The 18,666-nt window shown below is 42.5% G+C and overlaps 1 long non-coding RNA gene across 1 annotated transcript; it reads right to left on the reverse strand.

Moving 5' to 3' along the window:
- Positions 1-5,001: 5,001 nt before the first annotated feature.
- Positions 5,002-12,177, reverse strand: LOC134200408 (uncharacterized). The gene is made up of 2 exons (XR_009975312.1): positions 11,748-12,177; positions 5,002-7,400 (listed from the first exon to the last, which is right to left on the reverse strand). It is a non-coding gene; the product is annotated as an uncharacterized LOC134200408 (long non-coding RNA).
- Positions 12,178-18,666: the final 6,489 nt, after the last annotated feature.

Here is an 18,666-nt window from a genome sequence, read left to right on the forward strand (position 1 = left end):
GGGGGTATGCTAACGAATAGTTATTACTTAGACAGTAGCCCGATCGAGCCACCTTATTGTTCACACGCGGAGGTAAGCATTGCAAATCATGAGCACGAGCGCTCCTCCGCCACCGCCACGGCCGCCACCACTGGCCTCGATACTGGCGATCGGCGCGTGGAGTTCGTCGTCGGAAACTTCAGTACTGCGGCTTTGAACGAGAATACGTTTGCGCCTGCGCAGACGGTGGACCCCGCTGCAGAACGCGGCTCGTGCATGCAATACTCGCATAAGGCGGCATCTACGCCAGAGCCGAATGGCGTCGGTTCGACAAATAAGTTGTTGGCGAAGGTTGTAACTGCAGAAGGAGAACGGAAGGTTGAGGAACCGAACGAACAGTGGATTTTGGCACAGCGAAAGAGATATAGAAACCGATTTAGTACTGTGGAGGGCAAGGCGCGTAATAGTGCAGATCAGAAATTTAAAGCGGCAGATATTCGCGTGCCTTTGTTTGTCAATAATGTGGACAAGACTACATCAGAAAATGACATTGTAGATTATATTTATAACAAAACGCAAGTTCGTGTCATCTTACACAAAATAAAATCTAAAGTACCGAGGCAGTACAGCGCATATAAAATGCTTGTACCTAATGCGAAATTAACGCTGTTTCTAGACAACGCCTTATGGCCAGAAGGAGTGGCTGTGAGAAAATTTGTTAACTTTAAACACAATTATGAATCTGAATACACACAGAAAAATAAATAAAATTAAATTTGTTAGTTTTAACTGTCACTCACTAATAAGCGCCGTTGACTACGTGAGAACACTGTGTCAAACGGCGGACTTCTTAGCACTGCAAGAGACATGGTTGCTTCCGGATGAAGTCCCGTATCTTGGAAATATTCATCAGGATTTCGCATACATCGGAAAATCTTCAGTAGACGTTACAGCCGGACCACTGAAGGGTCAAAGCCACGGCGGACTTGGAATTTTATGGCGTAGAAATATTTTTCACGCGGTATCGGTGATTGACTGTGCAAACTCACGTATTGCGGCAGTTAAAGTGGCTCTTGATGATCGTGAGTTTCTTGTTTTTTCTGTTTATATGCCGACGAACAGCGCGAATAATCTAGACGAGTTCACAGACTGCCTTGCAGAGATAAATGCTGTTATAGAAACTTGTAGTGTAGATTCTGCGTATATACTGGGTGATTTTAACGCCCACCCGGGTTCACTGTTTGGTACGGAACTTCTTGACTTTTGTGTTGAACAAAAATGGACATGCGTTGACGTGGAACGTTTGGGTGTACTTTCAAATTCATACACTTATTTGAGTGACGCGTGGGGAACTACGTCATGGTTAGACCACATAATCACGACTGAGGTCGCTACAAAAAGCGTTAGCAACGTAAATATAAGATACGAAGTATCGTGGTCTGATCATTTCGCGGTCGAATTGGTCTGTGATCTTCAAGTTTTAGTGCCCAAGTTTGCACAACAAGGCTATGTGCCTGATAGTGCTACTTGGGGTGACAGAGATAGGGCCCAGATTAATCAATATTGGGAAGTTTGTTCGACTAATTTGCGAGATATAGATTTTCCAAACGATATGCAAAAGTGTGGAGATATAACTTGTAATAACTTAGAACATAGACTGATTATCAATAAAATGTACGATAAAATAGTAAGCACACTTCGTAGTGCTGCTGCGGAATGTTCCACAAGTTATAATTTGAAGCGCAGACGTAAGAGAAATATGTATGTTATGGGTTGGAACAAACATTGTAAAGATGCACATAGGGAGGCTCGGCTTCGATTTCATAATTGGATCGCTCTTGGAAAACCGAAATCTGGTCACGCGTATCAGCAAATGCGGGAAGCACGGAGAACTTTTAAAGACAAAGTAAAGTGGTGCAAAAAGAACCAGACTCAAATTAAAATGGATATACTTGCTACACAACATTCAGCAAAAGATTTTTCGAAATTTTGGAAGGAAACAAATAAGTTGAATCCGAAGCCGAGTGTCCCAGGGAGCGTTGAGGGTATAAGCGACTCCGGTCAGATTGCCAATGCATTTAGGGAACATTTTAGAGTGAAGTCTCCATTGGTAACAGCGAATGCTGGTGCGAGTGATATTCGGCTTGGGGAACCAATTACGCGAATCACGGCGAAACAGGTTGCACGGGTGGTGAGTGACATGAAGCGAGGAAAATCGCCCGGTCATGACTCATTGAGTATTGAGCATCTGCAATACGCAGGTGTTCACTTGCCCAGAGTGCTTGCCATGTTGTTCACTTTCTGTGTAGGCCATTCATATTTGCCTAAAGCGATGATGAAGACCGTAGTTGTTCCGATAGTTAAGAATAAAACCGGGGATGTATCCAGTTTAAGTAACTACAGACCTATATCACTCGCAACAGTCATCGCTAAGGTACTGGATGGTATAATTGATATTCAGTTACGAAGACACGTAAAGCTGCATGATGCCCAGTTCGGCTTTCGACCTGGACTCTCGACTGAAACGGCTATACTGAATCTCAAGCATACCGTCCAGTACTACACAGACAGAGGCACTCCTGTATATGCCTGTTTTTTAGACTTATCCAAAGCGTTTGATCTGGTGGCGTATGACAGGTTGTGGCATAAGTTGTCGAATGATACAGACTTGCCTCATGAGTTTGTTTCTCTCTTGAAATACTGGTATAGTAATCAGAGCAACTTTGTGAAGTGGTCGGGGTCGCAGTCGGATATATATAGGCTGGATTGTGGGGTAAGACAGGGTGGCTTGTCATCGCCAAGCCTTTTTAACCTATACATTGACCGCCTGATTCGTGGGCTCAGCAATTCCAATGTCGGATGTTCCATTAATGGTGTGTGTGTTAATAATATCAGTTATGCAGACGACATGGTGTTGCTGAGCCCATCGATCAGGGCTCTCAGAAAGCTGATTAGGATATGCGAGCGTTATGCGGAGGAACATGGGCTCAGATATAATGCCGTTAAAAGCGAACTGATGGTATTTAAATCAGGCAGAAAAACCTACGAAACTGTCCCATCAGTCATACTTAACGACAGTGTCCTTAAACAAGTATCGCAATTCAAGTATCTGGGTCACTGGGTCACTGAGACGCTTGCAGACGATGTAGACATGGACAGGGAACGCAGGGCGTTGTCAATCAGGGGTAATATGCTGGCCCGTAGGTTCGCGCGGTGTACTGCAGAGGTGAAAGCTACTCTTTTTAGAGCATACTGCCAGTCTTTCTACACGTGCAGCCTATGGGTTAAGTATACCAAGAAATCCTACAACACCCTGCGTGTCCAGTATAATAACGCTTTCAGAGCGCTGATGTGGCTGCCGCGTCACTGCGGTGCGTCGGGGATGTTTGCGGATGCGCGAATAGATAGCTTCGCAGCAATCATTCGTAAGCGAATTGCTTCCCTAATTCCCCGTGTGCGGGTCAGTCGCAACCGCTACCTACGGCTGTTCGCCTCACGGATGGATCTGGACTGCCCAATAATGCAACACTGGACACGTGTGCACTTTGAGCACTCTGGATCCAAACCAGCCTTTAGGTTAAGGTAGTTTTCATGTTAATTTAGAGTTTTTGTTATATTATTATTATTATCATTTGATTTTTTGTTTTTATTATTATTATTATTGTTTTTGTTTTTGTCTGAGATTAGTTATTATTTTTATTTAATTGTAGTATAAATGAAATGTTAATGCAATGTAATGAAGACGTGTAATATGGATGTAAAATCTGAAGTAAATTAAATAAATAAAAAAAAATAAAAAATAGTCCTCCTGGTGTTAAATGGTTACTGGAGCCCATAGACATCTACAACGTAAATGCGCCACCCACCTTGATATATAAGTTCTAAGGTCTCAGTATAGTTACAACGTCTGCCTCGCCCTTCAAACCGAAACGCATTACTGCTTCACGGCAGAAATAGGCTGGGTGGTGGTGCCTACCCACGCGGACTCACAAGAGGCTCTACCACCAGTAAAAAGAGATTCTACCACCAGTAAAAAGAGATCCTACCACCAGTAAACAACAGATCCTACCACCAGTAAACAAGAGATCCTACCACCAGTAACAAGAGGTCCTGCCACCAGTAAACAAGCGGAGATACCTGCCTCCTTGTTATTCAGCTGCATACTGTAGCGCATACCACCACCTACCCTTAGTCTAGGATAGCACTACTCCATCTCTTCCCGTGGGTGTCGTAAATACGAATGTGAGATAAGCTGACAGCAAGCTCTGAGCATTATACCAGCATACTCGGAAATGTCGTAATATTAAGCCATCCGCACAGTTTAAAACATTAACCGCCTATTTACGACGCACAAGAAGCATTTTCAGATGTATATAATGATAACAGTAATGTATATTAGATAATTAATCATGTTTCATTTTCACTGCGACCACCAACCTGCATTTACTGCTAGCAAGTGTTATTGTCAATCCATGTCGGTAAGAGGTACCTTCAGGTTGGAAGAACGAGACAGTCGTTACATTACGCAATTAGAACTCCAATTTTGCTTGGGGTCACGCTGCGAAGTATTCGGTAATCACTTAACAAAAAGCGTGTCCACTCGCCCCCTATCACATTACTACAGACCCTACTCGACATTGGTTCAGATAATAATGCAAATACAAAATTACTGAATATAAAAGAGGTATTGACCAACGCTCACAATACACAATAAAGCTAGTTGCGATAAAAAAAAAAAACAATCCTTTTTTTTTCATTCTTGAAGTATTTTGTATGCAAATCCTAAACGCCCACTCATTTTCCTAGAAACACCAGGGCCCTGAAACTGTGATACTGTAAAACAAATATTTTTCTGTATGGAAACTAACGACATCTTATAGCGGATGCCCCTAAACATATATTATTATGTTGTTAAAGTTAAGGCATTTAATTGTTGTATAACAAAACACAGAAAAAGAAAAAAAATAACATATGTAAGCTTGAGGGTAGACATTATCTTGTTGAACACCAAGTAAAACGATGTCACTATTTGATTCCCGATTTAATCAACAATATGTTATCTTAACAATTCACTTTAACACTTTGTCCAACTTTAACCAGTACGTACAACAGTCACTGAATCACACAACGTAACGAGAATATAGTAAGTGCACCAGGCAAGCGCAGTCCAACGAATGTTCATTTCAAGGCACGTTCCGCCTTTTTATACTAGCCGGCGCAGCTGGCTTATGAGTCACTTCTGTTGCAGCTGTTGTTTACGAGTGGAACGACACGGCCGGCGCGCCTGGCTTGTGTGAGTCACTCCTATTGCACGTGTTATAATAACATAAATATCGTTAACGCCGTCACGGCCATACTGACGTGCGCTCGTCCTCGTGCGCGCATTCTTATGGTATGTCTGTGAACAACAAACGTGTTCGTTCATCCTGACATTAACGGATGCAACTTAAAACGTGGTCTATGATATTAACAATCTAGTACGGTTCGGTTCGCATAATTCTTCAGAAAATCCTATACTGGCTATAAATAACCTTCAGACTGCTTACATACCTGGGCCAGTTCATTTAAAACTCTTCAGGTATGTAAGTATGTCCCTTTAACTTTAACTTAGACCGGAATTGTTATCCCTTCAGTTTTTTCGAACTGGACCGGATAATGCTAGACCGAATCGCAATCCCTGTAGCTAATTGTTGTGGCTAATCTGGATGAAAATCCCTATAGCCAAGCCATTGGACCGGACAAACCCTTCAATGACTTCACACTTTCTTTTTTTTTTTTTTTCTCTCTTTTTTTTTTTGCTAGTCCGGATTAACATCTCTCTAGCCACATACAATTCTCTTTTTTTTTTCTTTTTTTTTTTTTTTTATCTGCGTGTACGGTAGCGTTTGTTAAAACATTTCTTAAACTAGAACATTTATACGGAATTTCTTCAGAAATAGTGCGAGACCGACCATCGTTTTCTACATTTCCAACACCTGCACCTGAGGCGCCTGAGCTTAGAGACATTGTATCACTACCCACAGACTATGTTTGCTGTATCGCTATTTGCGGACAAAAATGTCGCTTCTATTGTCAGTGATAGAGTCGTCATCATTAAGATCAGTTTCATGAACAAGATTACTTAACCCATCTGTGTACGCCGTCACGTCATCGTCACTATAATTTTCAGAAATTTCTAGTAGGCCTGACGGGCCTCGAGGTACTTCGCGTAAGTTTTCATGGGGAACTTTGTACACTAGAACCATTTACATGTCTCAACTTATACCTATCGTTTTCCAAAACTGCAGATGATTGAAAGATTACTGGTGGCCCGGAGGCCTTTCCCGCTTCACCAGGACGGGTGGGCGAGCAAAGGCTCAGCCAAGAGGGGTGGGATTTGCTAACAACTGCCCGAGCGCCTCCGCAGGAGACCTAACAACTCAAGAGCAATTGCTTCGCGAATGAATCTACTACCGGATCGGAATCGCGACCCACTGAGAAGATCCGGCGAGAAACTCAGTGGGCTGATGCATGGGTTAGGTTGCACGTCGACCTCTTTGTCGAGTTCGACGAGTACGATTACTGGGGTTCCTCAGCCTGCTCCTAGTGTTAGAGCTGAAGGTATCTAATGCAAGAGTTATTGGATCTGATGGATCCGTAAGGACGTGTCTAGGGTGACTACGGTGACTTGTTCATGAAACCGCTTACCATTGAATAAATTACTATGGCTTTGTTTTATAAGACTACATTCTGACCCTGAATGGAACATAAAGGGGGAGCCAAAACCACTTATCTGTAACACACTGAAGCTCTGGAACACACGTTGAAGTCTCTGGTTGGACCTGCCACAGCACCTGGAGCAGTGTCGTTTTTCTTCTTGTAGCGCATGGAACACCCAGAAGCTACATGGCTCGCATCACCGCACACGTAACAGCCGACTTGCAGGCGAGAGCCGGGCGCCCACGGATGAGGAGGTTGTTCAGGTTTTGCAGGCTGTATTTTTGTGAGGCAAGTAGTAGCTCGAGCCTTAAGCGAATGTGTGAGAGTCAAAATTAAATCGACACCACCCAATACTTCAACTACTTTAAACGGCCCTTTAAACTTCGTATCTAAATTCGTTTGATTATGCTCTTCGTATTAATGTGTGGACGAGCTCACAGCCCACCTTGTGTTAAGTGGTTATTGGAACCCATAGACATCCACAGCGCAAACGCACCACACACCTTGAGATAGAAGTTCTAAGGTCTCAGTATAGTTACAACCGCTGCCCCACCCTTCAAACCGAAATACACCACTGCTTCACGGCAGAAATAGGCAGGGTGATGGTACCCGTGCGGTCGATGGCACTATACGGAGCACCCGTCTGATGCCACGTCCTTACCCACGAGAACGTCGCCGCGCTGCGACGCCGGCAGCGCGCGATCGCAGTTATTCAATGATACCTCACAGTCTCCTACGAGGCGGCGCGCCCTAGCGCAAGTGCAGTCGGAGCGCGGGGGCTCCAATATCGGCAGTCCGTGCTGGAGGCGTGGTCTCGTCGTTTGGCGCACCCGTCAGCCGGCCTCCGTACCGTCGAGGCGATCTGCCCGGTTTTCGCGGACTGGGTGGGCCGCGACCGCGGAAGTCTCACCTCCGGCTACCTGTGCAGACTCACAAGACATTTTACCACCATGCAAACTTCTTACCGCAACAAATCTTACCAGCCACCACGCAAACTACAATTTTACGGGTTCCACCTCTCTTACACGATGTTACTCCCACACTGAGGAAGCCAACCGCGAACACTTGTCAAGCACGCACAAGCACGCACTTCACCGGAAAAACCTGCATCCGCCAGCGGAACCCGAACACCGCCGCATCGCCAGACACGAACGCACCGGACGTCTTATCTTACAGGTCACGACGACTTCAGATGTGTCAATTTTTCTTCCCCACGGAAACTTGCTTGCTTTCTTGTTTGCTTGCTTGCTGGAGCCCGAAGTCATCGAACGTGTAGTGTTATTGGTATTGAATCGAGTAGATTCTAAAATTTCAGCGACAATTCACAGTCTCATGTCCTGGTTTACTGTACTAGTGCCATGTAACTCTAGCAGTAGTCATTGGCTTAAAAACGATTCGTGTCGGAACTACCCACTCGTCATGACAGATCCATTATTGCGATCGAAGTTTCACTTGAGATTTGCACTTGCCTTAATTTCTTGCAATAGCTTGTTACGTGTTGTATTTCCGTTAGTAAACGCCATGTGATGAAGTCGACAGTCAAACTGGGCAACATGAGCCAGAACGTAAGATGTGACGATTTCTTCGTGGCTCAGATCTTCCATCGAGGTAACAGAGACGTTATTACATGACTTACGTATGCTGCTTTCACGCTCTTGTGGCGTACCACTACTAGTATTCTGATCTGCATCATGTTTTTTTTGCTGTACTTCGAACATGTTCAAACACGTCACGCCAGTGAGAGTAGAGTCCTGATCCCACTTCTGATGTAAGCTTGAGGGTAGACATTATCTTGTTGAACACCAAGTAAAACGATGTCACTATTTGATTCCCGATTTAATCAACAATATGTTATCTTAACAATTCACTTTAACACTTTGTCCAACTTTAACCAGTACGTACAACAGTCACTGAATCACACAACGTAACGAGAATATAGTAAGTGCACCAGGCAAGCGCAGTCCAACGAATGTTCATTTCAAGGCACGTTCCGCCTTTTTATACTAGCCGGCGCAGCTGGCTTATGAGTCACTTCTGTTGCAGCTGTTGTTTACGAGTGGAACGACACGGCCGGCGCGCCTGGCTTGTGTGAGTCACTCCTATTGCACGTGTTATAATAACATAAATATCGTTAACGCCGTCACATACAAGTCTTCATTTGTTATAGACAAATAGATAAAATTTTATCAATTTGTGGTTTCTGAAAATTTACAAAATCCTTCCTTTAAAAGTAAAATATAGGATAGGTTACTGCCATCTACAGAAGCAATGAGAAACTAATCGAAACGAAGCCATCTAGTGGCCGACGCCCGTATACGTTTTTGTTGAGTGCTTGAGTTGCTTATCTATAACTAATTTATGTGTATTATCCATGGAAACACAACAGTTACAGTACATTTGTAGACAGCGGCTTGACTCTGCCCCTGGCATTGCTGAAGTCCATGGGCGACGGTAACCACTCACCATCAGGTCATCAGGTGGGCCGTATGCTCGTCTGCCTACGATGGCAATAAAAAAAAAAGTTAAACTCACTGTATTAAAATCAGAATACGCCTTTAGTCCAACAGCACACAATTAAAGCACAAACATAAATTAACCTAACTCACTCACACAGAATCAAACGAGTCGTAAATTCATAATGGTTCCCTTTTCACAAAACCTGATTCCGTCTCTGAATGTAACACAATTTCGTGCAAGGATTAGAGCATCGATGATTGTTCTTAGTTTACACTCCAGTCACGTAACACGCAAAACATTAATGAGTGTCTATGCCCTATATTATAAGTTTAATGAGAACGGACCACTCAAAACGTGCTGGATTTTGCGAAATACTTTAGTATCTACGAACTTTGAAGACTACTTTGTACAATGTATGCCGTGAGGTTATCTGTCCATAGCCTAGCCGGCTTCTTTCTGCGTCCGTCTGGTGTAGTGGTAAGTGACATGGTCACTACACAAGGGGGTCGCGGGTTCGAATCCCGCCAAGGGAAGATATTTATATGATAAATATAAATGTCTTTTCCAGGGTTATGGATGTCTATTAAATATATGTATATGTGTATAATCAAAATCTTACATTTATATCCGTTATTTGGTACCTGTAACACAAGTTCTTTACGAACTTAGCACGGGACCAGTTAACGTGGCGTGATTGTTAGTAAATATTTATTTATTTATTTATTATTTATTTATTTCTTTATTTTACGATATGAATATGTAAGCTTGAGGGTAGACATTATCTTGTTGAACACCAAGTAAAACGATGTCACTATTTGATTCCCGATTTAATCAACAATATGTTATCTTAACAATTCACTTTAACACTTGTCCAACTTTAACCAGTACGTACAACAGTCACTGAATCACACAACGTAATGAGAATATAGTAAGTGCACCAGGCAAGCGCAGTCCAACGAATGTTCATTGCAAGGCACGTTCCGCCTTTTTATACTAGCCGGCGCAGCTGGCTTATGAGTCACTTCTGTTGCAGCTGTTGTTTACGAGTCGAACGACACGGCCGGCGCACCTGGCTTGTGTGAGTCACTCCTATTGCACGTGCTAAACAAATATCGTTAACGCCGTCACGGCCATACTGACGTGCGCTCGTCCTCGTGCGCGCATTCTTATGGTATGTCTGTGAACAACAAACGTGTTCGTTCATCCTGACATTAACGGATGCAACTTAAAACGTGGTCTATGATATTAACAATCTAGTACGGTTCGGTTCGCATAATTCTTCAGAAAATCCTATACTGGCTATAAATAACCTTCAGACTGCTTACATACCTGAGCCAGTTCATTTAAAACTCTTCAGGTATGTAAGTATGTCCCTTTTAACTTAGACCGGAATTGTTATCCCTTCAGTTTTTCGAACTGGACCGGATAATGCTAGACCGAATCGCAATCCCTGTAGCTAATTGTTGTGGCTAATCTGGATGAAAATCCCTATAGCCAAGCCATTGGACCGGACAGACCCTTCAATGACTTCACACTTTCTTTTTTTTTTTTCTCTTTTTTTTTTTTGCTAGTCCGGATTAACATCTCTCTAGCCACATACAATTCTCTTTTAATCTGCGTGTACGGTAGCGTTTGTTAAAACATTTCTTAAACCAGAACATTTATACGGAATTTCTTCAGAAATAGTGCGAGACCGACCATCGTTTTCTACATTTCCAACACCTGCACCTGAGGTGCCTGAGCTTACAGACATTGTATCACTACCCACAGACTATGTTTGCTGTATCGCTATTTGCGGACAAAAATGTCGCTTCTATTCTCAGTGATAGAGTCGTCATCATTAAGATCAGTTTCTTGTTCATGAAACCTCTTACCATTGAATAAATTCCTATGGCTTTGTTTTATAAGACTACATTCTGACCCTCAATGGAACATAAAGGGGAAGCCAAAACCACTTATCTGTAACACACTGAAGCTCTGGAACACACGTTGACGTCTCTGGTTGGACCTGCCACAGCACCTGGAGCAGTGTCGTTTTTCTTCTTGTAGCGCATGGAACACCCAGAAGCTACATGGCTCGCATCACCGCACACGTAACAGCCGATTTGCAGGCGAGAGCCGGGCGCCCACGGATGAGGAGGTTGTTCAGGTTTTGCAGGCTGTATTTTTGTGAGGCAAGCAGCAGCTCGAGCCTTAAGCGAATGTGTGAGAGTCAAAATTAAATCGACACCATCCAATACTTCAACTACTTTAAACGGCCCTTTAAACTTCGTATCTAATTTCGTTTGATTATGCTCTTCGTATTAATGTGTGGACGAGCTCACAGCCCACCTTGTGTTAAGTGGTTACTGGAACCCATAGACATCCACAGCGTAAACGCACCACACACCTTGAGATAGAAGTTCTAAGGTCTCAGTATAGTTACAACCGCTGCCCCACCCTTCAAACCGAAATACACCACTGCTTCACGGCAGAAATAGGCAGGGTGATGGTACCCGTGCGGTCGATGGCACTATACGGAGCCCGTCTGGTGCCACGTCCTTACCCACGAGAACGTCGCCGCGCTGCGACGCCGGCAGCGCGCGATCGCAGTCAGAGTTATTCAATGATACCTCACAGTCTCCTACGAGGCGGCGCGCCCTAGCGCAAGTGCAGCCGGAGCGCGGGGGCTCCAATATCGGCAGTCCGTGCTGGAGGCGTGGTCTCGTCGTTTGGCGGACCCGTCGGCCGGCCTCCGTACCGTCGAGGCGATCTGCCCGGTTCTCGCGGACTGGGTGGGCCGCGACCGCGGAAGTCTCACCTCCGGCTACCTGTGCAGACTCACAAGACATTTTACCACCATGCAAACTTCTTACCGCAACAAATCTTACCAGCCACCACGCAAACTACAATTTTACGGGTTCCACCTCTCTTACACGATGTTACTCCCACACTGAGGAAGCCAATCGCGAACACTTGTCAAGCACGCACAAGCACGCACTTCACCGGAAAAACCTGCATCCGCCAGCGGAACCCGAACACCGCCGCATCGCCAGACACGAACGCACCAGACGTCTTATTCTTGTTTGCTTGCTTGCTGGAGCCCGAAGTCATCGAACGTGTAGTGTTATTGGTATTGAATCGAGTAGATTCTAAAATTTCAGCGACAATTCAGTCTCATGTCCTGGTTTACTGTACTAGTGCCATGTAACTCTAGCAGTAGTCATTGGCTTAAAAACGATTCGTGTCGGAACTACCCACTCGTCATGACAGATCCATTATTGCGATCGAAGTTTCACTTGAGATTTGCACTTGCCTTAATTTCTTGCAATAGCTTGTTACGTGTTGTATTTCCGTTAGTAAATGCCATGTGATGAAGTCGACAGTCAAACTGGGCAACATGAGCCAGAACGTAAGATGTGACGATTTCTTCGTGGCTCAGATCTTCCATCGAGGTAACAGAGACGTTATTACACGACTTACGTATGCTGCATTCACGCTCTTGTGGCGTACCACTACTAGTATTCTGATCTGCATCATGTTTTTTTTTGCTGTACTTCGAACATGTTCAAACACGTCACGCCAGTGAGAGTAGAGTCCTGATCCCACTTCTGATGTAAGCTTGAGGGTAGACATTATCTTGTTGAACACCAAGTAAAACGATGTCACTATTTGATTCCCGATTTAATCAACAATATGTTATCTTAACAATTCACTTTAACACTTGTCCAACTTTAACCAGTACGTACAACAGTCACTGAATCACACAACGTAACGAGAATATAGTAAGTGCACCAGGCAAGCGCAGTCCAACGAATGTTCATTGCAAGGCACGTTCCGCCTTTTTATACTAGCCGGCGCAGCTGGCTTATGAGTCACTTCTGTTGCAGCTGTTGTTTACGAGTCGAACGACACGGCCGGCGCACCTGGCTTGTGTGAGTCACTCCTATTGCACGTGCTAAACAAATATCGTTAACGCCGTCAAATACATAATCTTATAGCTTGGTATTAATTAGTTTTTATTGGTGGTTGGACTTCTTGTGAGTCCGCACGGATAGGTACCACCACCCTGCTTGTATTCTGCCGTGAAACAGTAATGCGTTTCGGTTTGAAACCGCAGCCGTTGTAAGTATACCTTAGAACTCATGTCTCAAGGTGGGCGGCGGCATTTACTTTGTAGATGTCTATGGGTTTCAGTAACCACTAAACACTAGGTGGGCTGAGAGCTCGTCCACCCATCTAAGCAATAAAAAAAAATTAAGAAAATTGTGCATAATACTTGATAAGTCACGCATGTATCATTATCAAACAAGGAATTTTAGAATCATACTAATACACAAATTAATCATTCATTTCGTTAGCTGTTACAAACTAATTCTAATTATCGTAAGTTAATAATATTACATAGTATTACACAGACTGTGAACTAGAATTTCTTCCTGTGTTTCTTATTTTATACGCAAAAACTAACACCATTGAAGGTAACAACATTACTACAGATAATAATGCAAATACAATACTACTCAATATAAAAGAGGTATTGACTAGCGCTTACACTAATACCTGAGACTCATAATACACAATAAAGAAAGTTGCGATTAAAAAAAAAAAAATAACAATACTGTTTTTTCATTCTGGAAGTCTTTTGTATGCAAATGCTAGACGCCCACTCATTTTCCTAGAAACACAACAGTTAAACTTGCTCTACTAAAATCAGAATACGCTTTTTAGTCCAACAGCGTCTTAACATTAGAAAACATAAAATACACAATTAAAGCACAAACATAAACATGTACAACACTACACAGCGAATGCAACAAAAAACCCTTGCGCGACGTATTTGTAGCTCTACGCGTTCTCTACGAGGCTACGCCGTAGCACGTGCTACGATATATGTGTACTCAAGTTAATGTCTTCATTTAAATAGTGTAATTTATCGTATTAAGTAAGTTTAGTAAGGATTTCTTAATGTACTAGATTATTGCATTGATTATATCCTTCTTCAAGCGAGCTTGGCTCTGCCCCTGGCATTGCTGAAGTCCAAGGGCGACGTTAACCATTCACCATAAGTTGGGCCGTACGCTCGTTTGCCAACAAGAGTAATAAGAAAAGAAAAAAAAAGATTAGATTTGTAATGCTCTAATTTCGTACACAAATAAAATAATTTTATTTTAGTCGTGTAATAAAAATCAAACCCGCAAAATTATAATTTGCGTAATTACTGGTCGTAGGACGTCTTGAGTACGCACGGATATGCACCACCGCCCTGCCTATTTCTACCGTGAAGCAGTAATACGTTTCGGTTTAAAGGGTGGGGCAGCCGTTGTTGTGTAAAAACGGAGACTTGGAACTTATGTCTCGATATAGGTGGCGGCATTTACGTCGTAGGTGTCTACGGGCTCCGGTAACCACTTAACACTAGGTAAGCCGTCAGTTCGTCCACACACCTAAGCAATAAAAAAAATTCTAGAAACTCTGCTCAATAAATTACATACAAAAAATTATAACTTGTTAGTTCAGAACCACGTTTGATCTTCACATCTCGGCCGCCGGGTAAAGTTTTAATTGTGAGAACATCGGGCTTGCAGCTCCAAACTTTACCGCAGTTAGCATAATCGTTGTCGCCTTTCCTAGACTCACTACGACCCCTACCTTTTAGTAATAAGAAGTAGGGGTCCTAATGAGTTGCTTAATAACGATATAATTTTTATTGTCTTTGTAATTAGACGACCATATGAACCCCTATCTGATAGTCAGTTGTTACTGTCGCTTCCCGCCGCTGTATACAAAAATAGTAATGAGCATGAATGATAAATTTGAAAGTTGTATTATTTACTCTCGCTTCACGCATGACCTTTGATGAGACTTTGTTTTCTTTCGAATATCTTATACCTTTAAACGAGCAATTCTTGTATATTAATTTATATATACCTAGTCAGGTCATAAATTCTGTCACATGTTTAATGTAAAATAATTGAAACAAGTTTATTCATTATGTAACCATTTATATACCAAAATGAACTTAACAAAACATAGATTCTTATGACACTAAAGTTTATTCAAAATGACCTCCGTGATTTTGAATACAGGCCTTCAATCTGCGCGGCCAGTCGTCTATCGCAGCACGAATGAGGTCCATGTCAATATCGGCGGCTGCCTTAATCAAGGATGTCTTGAGTGACTCCAAATTGGGATGAGGCTTTGAGCACGCCTTTTCCTCCAAGTGTTGCCATATCTTGTAATCTAACGGATTCAAATCTGGACTGGAGGAGGGCCAGTCTTCGTGCCGGATGAAGTCGATTTCACGGGGCGCCATCCAGTCTTGTGTGCTCTTCGCTCTATGAGCTGGCGCCGAATCTTGTTGGAATACCCAGTGCCTGTTATTGAACATGGTATGAGAAACAAGTTCCACAAGGTTCGTCAGGACTGTATTTTGATACACAACTGCATTCGTGTTTACACCTTTCTCACAAAAATGTACCTCTGTTAAGCCCCAATAAGAAACTCCCAACCATACCATGAGCGAGGATGGAAAATGACCTCGTTGGACACGCGGAATACGGTTGCTCGCTTCTTCACTACTGTGTGCGTACACCTTATCATTTTGTTTGTTGTAGCTGTCTTCTACGGTAAACATTTTTTCATCCGAAAAAAGAATTTCCCGATATTTTTTTCCCGCGTACCGCTTCAACAAAGTGCGGCATCTCTTCAGTCTCAGGTCCATTAGACGAGTATTCAAACGATGTCCTGTTTTTCTTCGATATGCCCGAAGCCCTAAGTCTTCATTTAACACCCTTTTCACCGTGGTTCTGCTTAACCCCATCTGAAGGGCCAACAGTTTCTGCTTACGTTTGGGATTTCTTTGAATTCGCGCCTTCACGGCTTTTATCACTGCTGGAGTCCTAACAGACCGAGGGCGACCACTTCTTGACCTGTCATCTACACTAGAGTCTTCATTGTATCGTTTGATGGTACGATAAACGAATCTTTTGGTTATATTCAAATTTTTCAGTATGTTAAAAATTTGAATTGGCGCGTAACCGCAACGATGCAACGCTATAACTGCAACACGGTCTTCTTTAAGCGTCCACTCCATATTTAAAAATGAGTAAAATTCTAAAAGTATACATTTTTATTTTCATGAACAATTCGAAATTCGAATTCAATAAACTTTTTTGTGGCCAGCATTCTAAAAGAAAAGTTTTTACTGTGTGACAATACTTATGACCTGACTAGTTATATAATCTGAATCTCGGAAACGGCTCCAACGATTTTCATAAAATTTAGTATACATGGGAATTTCGGGGGCGATAAATCAATCTAGCCACGATTTATTTTCAGAAAATGTTGTTTTATTCGTGTTTTCAATAATCAACTCTTCCCGACATCTATTGGCGAATAATAATACTATTTTTCTTAATTGAGGTCAACTAACTAACCGCTTTAAAGACACACCAAAATGGCGTTGTCAAAAAAAAAGCCGGTCATCGTCTAGTTTTACTTAATACTTGATAACGAACGTCAAAATCAAAACAAGACCAAATTTTTTAAAACACCACAAACAAATTGCATTTACATAGTGTACCATTCTTTCGAACATATCCATATAACATATTTCGACATTAGGAACATAAAGTCGTATTTACTTTGCTATTCAAGAGCTGCGTACATAAGTAAAACTAGCTTACGGTTTAATATTGTGTTTTGAATACTGCACCTTAACGTCGAAAAATGACAAAAGAAGCGTTTCCTTTTTTAGATTTAAAGTAGTCAATAATTATATGGTATTTACTTTAACAAAAATCACATTGGTAGGGACTCGATCTAAGTTTTCTTTTTCTTGTAGTCTCATCTTCGATTCTCTTTCTACAATATTCGTATAGATATCTGTATTAAACTAGAATCATTTTTCTTGTAGTCTCATCTTTGATTCTCTTTCTACAACATTGGTATAGATATCTGTATTAAACTAGAATCATTTTTCTTGTAGTCTCATCTTTGATTCTCTTTCTACAACATTGGTATAGATATCTGTATTAAACTACAATCAATTGAATTTATTTCCCTAAAAGCTATCTATGACGATAAGCTCACGGATCTCCTGTTGTCGAGTGCTTACTAGAATCTGTGGACGTCAAAACGTGACTATTTTCTCATGTATCAAGTTTGAAATGGCCGTTCTTAGAACATAATGTATGACTGCTTCATATCAGGAATAGGTAAGATGTGATACCTACCCTACTGTGGCAATGGGCTGGCCATATTAGCCGGACAACCGATAACCGTTGGGGTAAACGCGTTCTTGAGTGGAGACCGCGAATTGTCAAACGCAGAGCAAGACGCCTTCAGGCTCGGTGGAGTGATGATCTGTGCAGAGTGGCTGGCAGGAGCTGGATGAGAGAATCCGAGGGTCGTGCTCAGTGGCGAGCAATTGGAGAAGTCTATGTCCAACAGTGGACTGCTATAGGCTGATGATGATGATGGTAATATCTACCCTGGTGGGTTCTGGGTATGTCGTACCAATCGTAGAAATCGTCTACTGGTGGTAGGACCTATTGTGATTCCGCACGGGTAGGTACCACCACCCTGCCTATTTCTGCCGTGAAGCAGTAATGCGTTTCGGCTTGAAGGGCGGGGCAGCCGTTTTAACTATACTTGAGACCTTAGAACTTATATCTCAAGGTGGGTGGCGTATTTACGTTGTAAATGGCTATGGGCTCCAGTAACCACTTAACACCAGGTGGGCCGTGAGCTCGTCCACTCATCTAAGCAATAAAAAAAAAGAAATATAAATTATAGTGTGTGTGTAATTTAGGTTTTTATACAGTTCCTTATGGCGCTAATCAATAACGCCTGGATATCAACAATTCAGTGTTTTCATACAGCATTTAGTTGTAATCACACCGTTGCGACTTAAATTGATTTAGGAGCCGATGGTAGGGGATCACCGGTAGTTCGAAGCATGTATAATTAATGCACTTAGCTGCACATTTACCCGACACTGACGCTTGCGAGCTCTTCCTGCCAATATCACTAGATTCCTAAACAAAATTCTCTCTATCGATGCCATTACGAATTCAGAGTTATAAAACAAGATAGACTGCTTGCTTTTTTTAGCTCGTTTTAAAAAAAAAGAAAGGATTGTGTGGTTTTATGAAACCACGGTAAAAGTGCTACTTTTTTTCACATTATAGATATTTAACTCTTACAAACAACATTTACATTAAACACTGACAAAAACAAACAAAATAGCGTGGAGCACTGGCACAAATGAGTAATAGTCTATACACTACACGGTCAGCTGCTGCGAACTATAGGCGCCGCCGTATTGGCCTTGGCTGCTCTGACGAGCGCCTTTCACTTTATGCCTATTCCGCGGCCGACCGTAACGCGACATGCAACACACAGACGAAAAAGTTTGAAACGATGTAATAAAAGTTTCATTTTAATAAAATAAATGTTTTCAATCGGGTCATTTTGAAATCTTGCCTATCAGAAGTGGCTGCAAGAGTTTTTCGACACAGTAAATTAATTAGCTGCTTTCAATTTATC

The sequence above is a fragment of the Bombyx mori genome, chromosome 17, assembly GCF_030269925.1.
Source record: "Bombyx mori chromosome 17, ASM3026992v2".
Taxonomy (NCBI): Eukaryota; Metazoa; Arthropoda; class Insecta; order Lepidoptera; family Bombycidae; genus Bombyx; species Bombyx mori.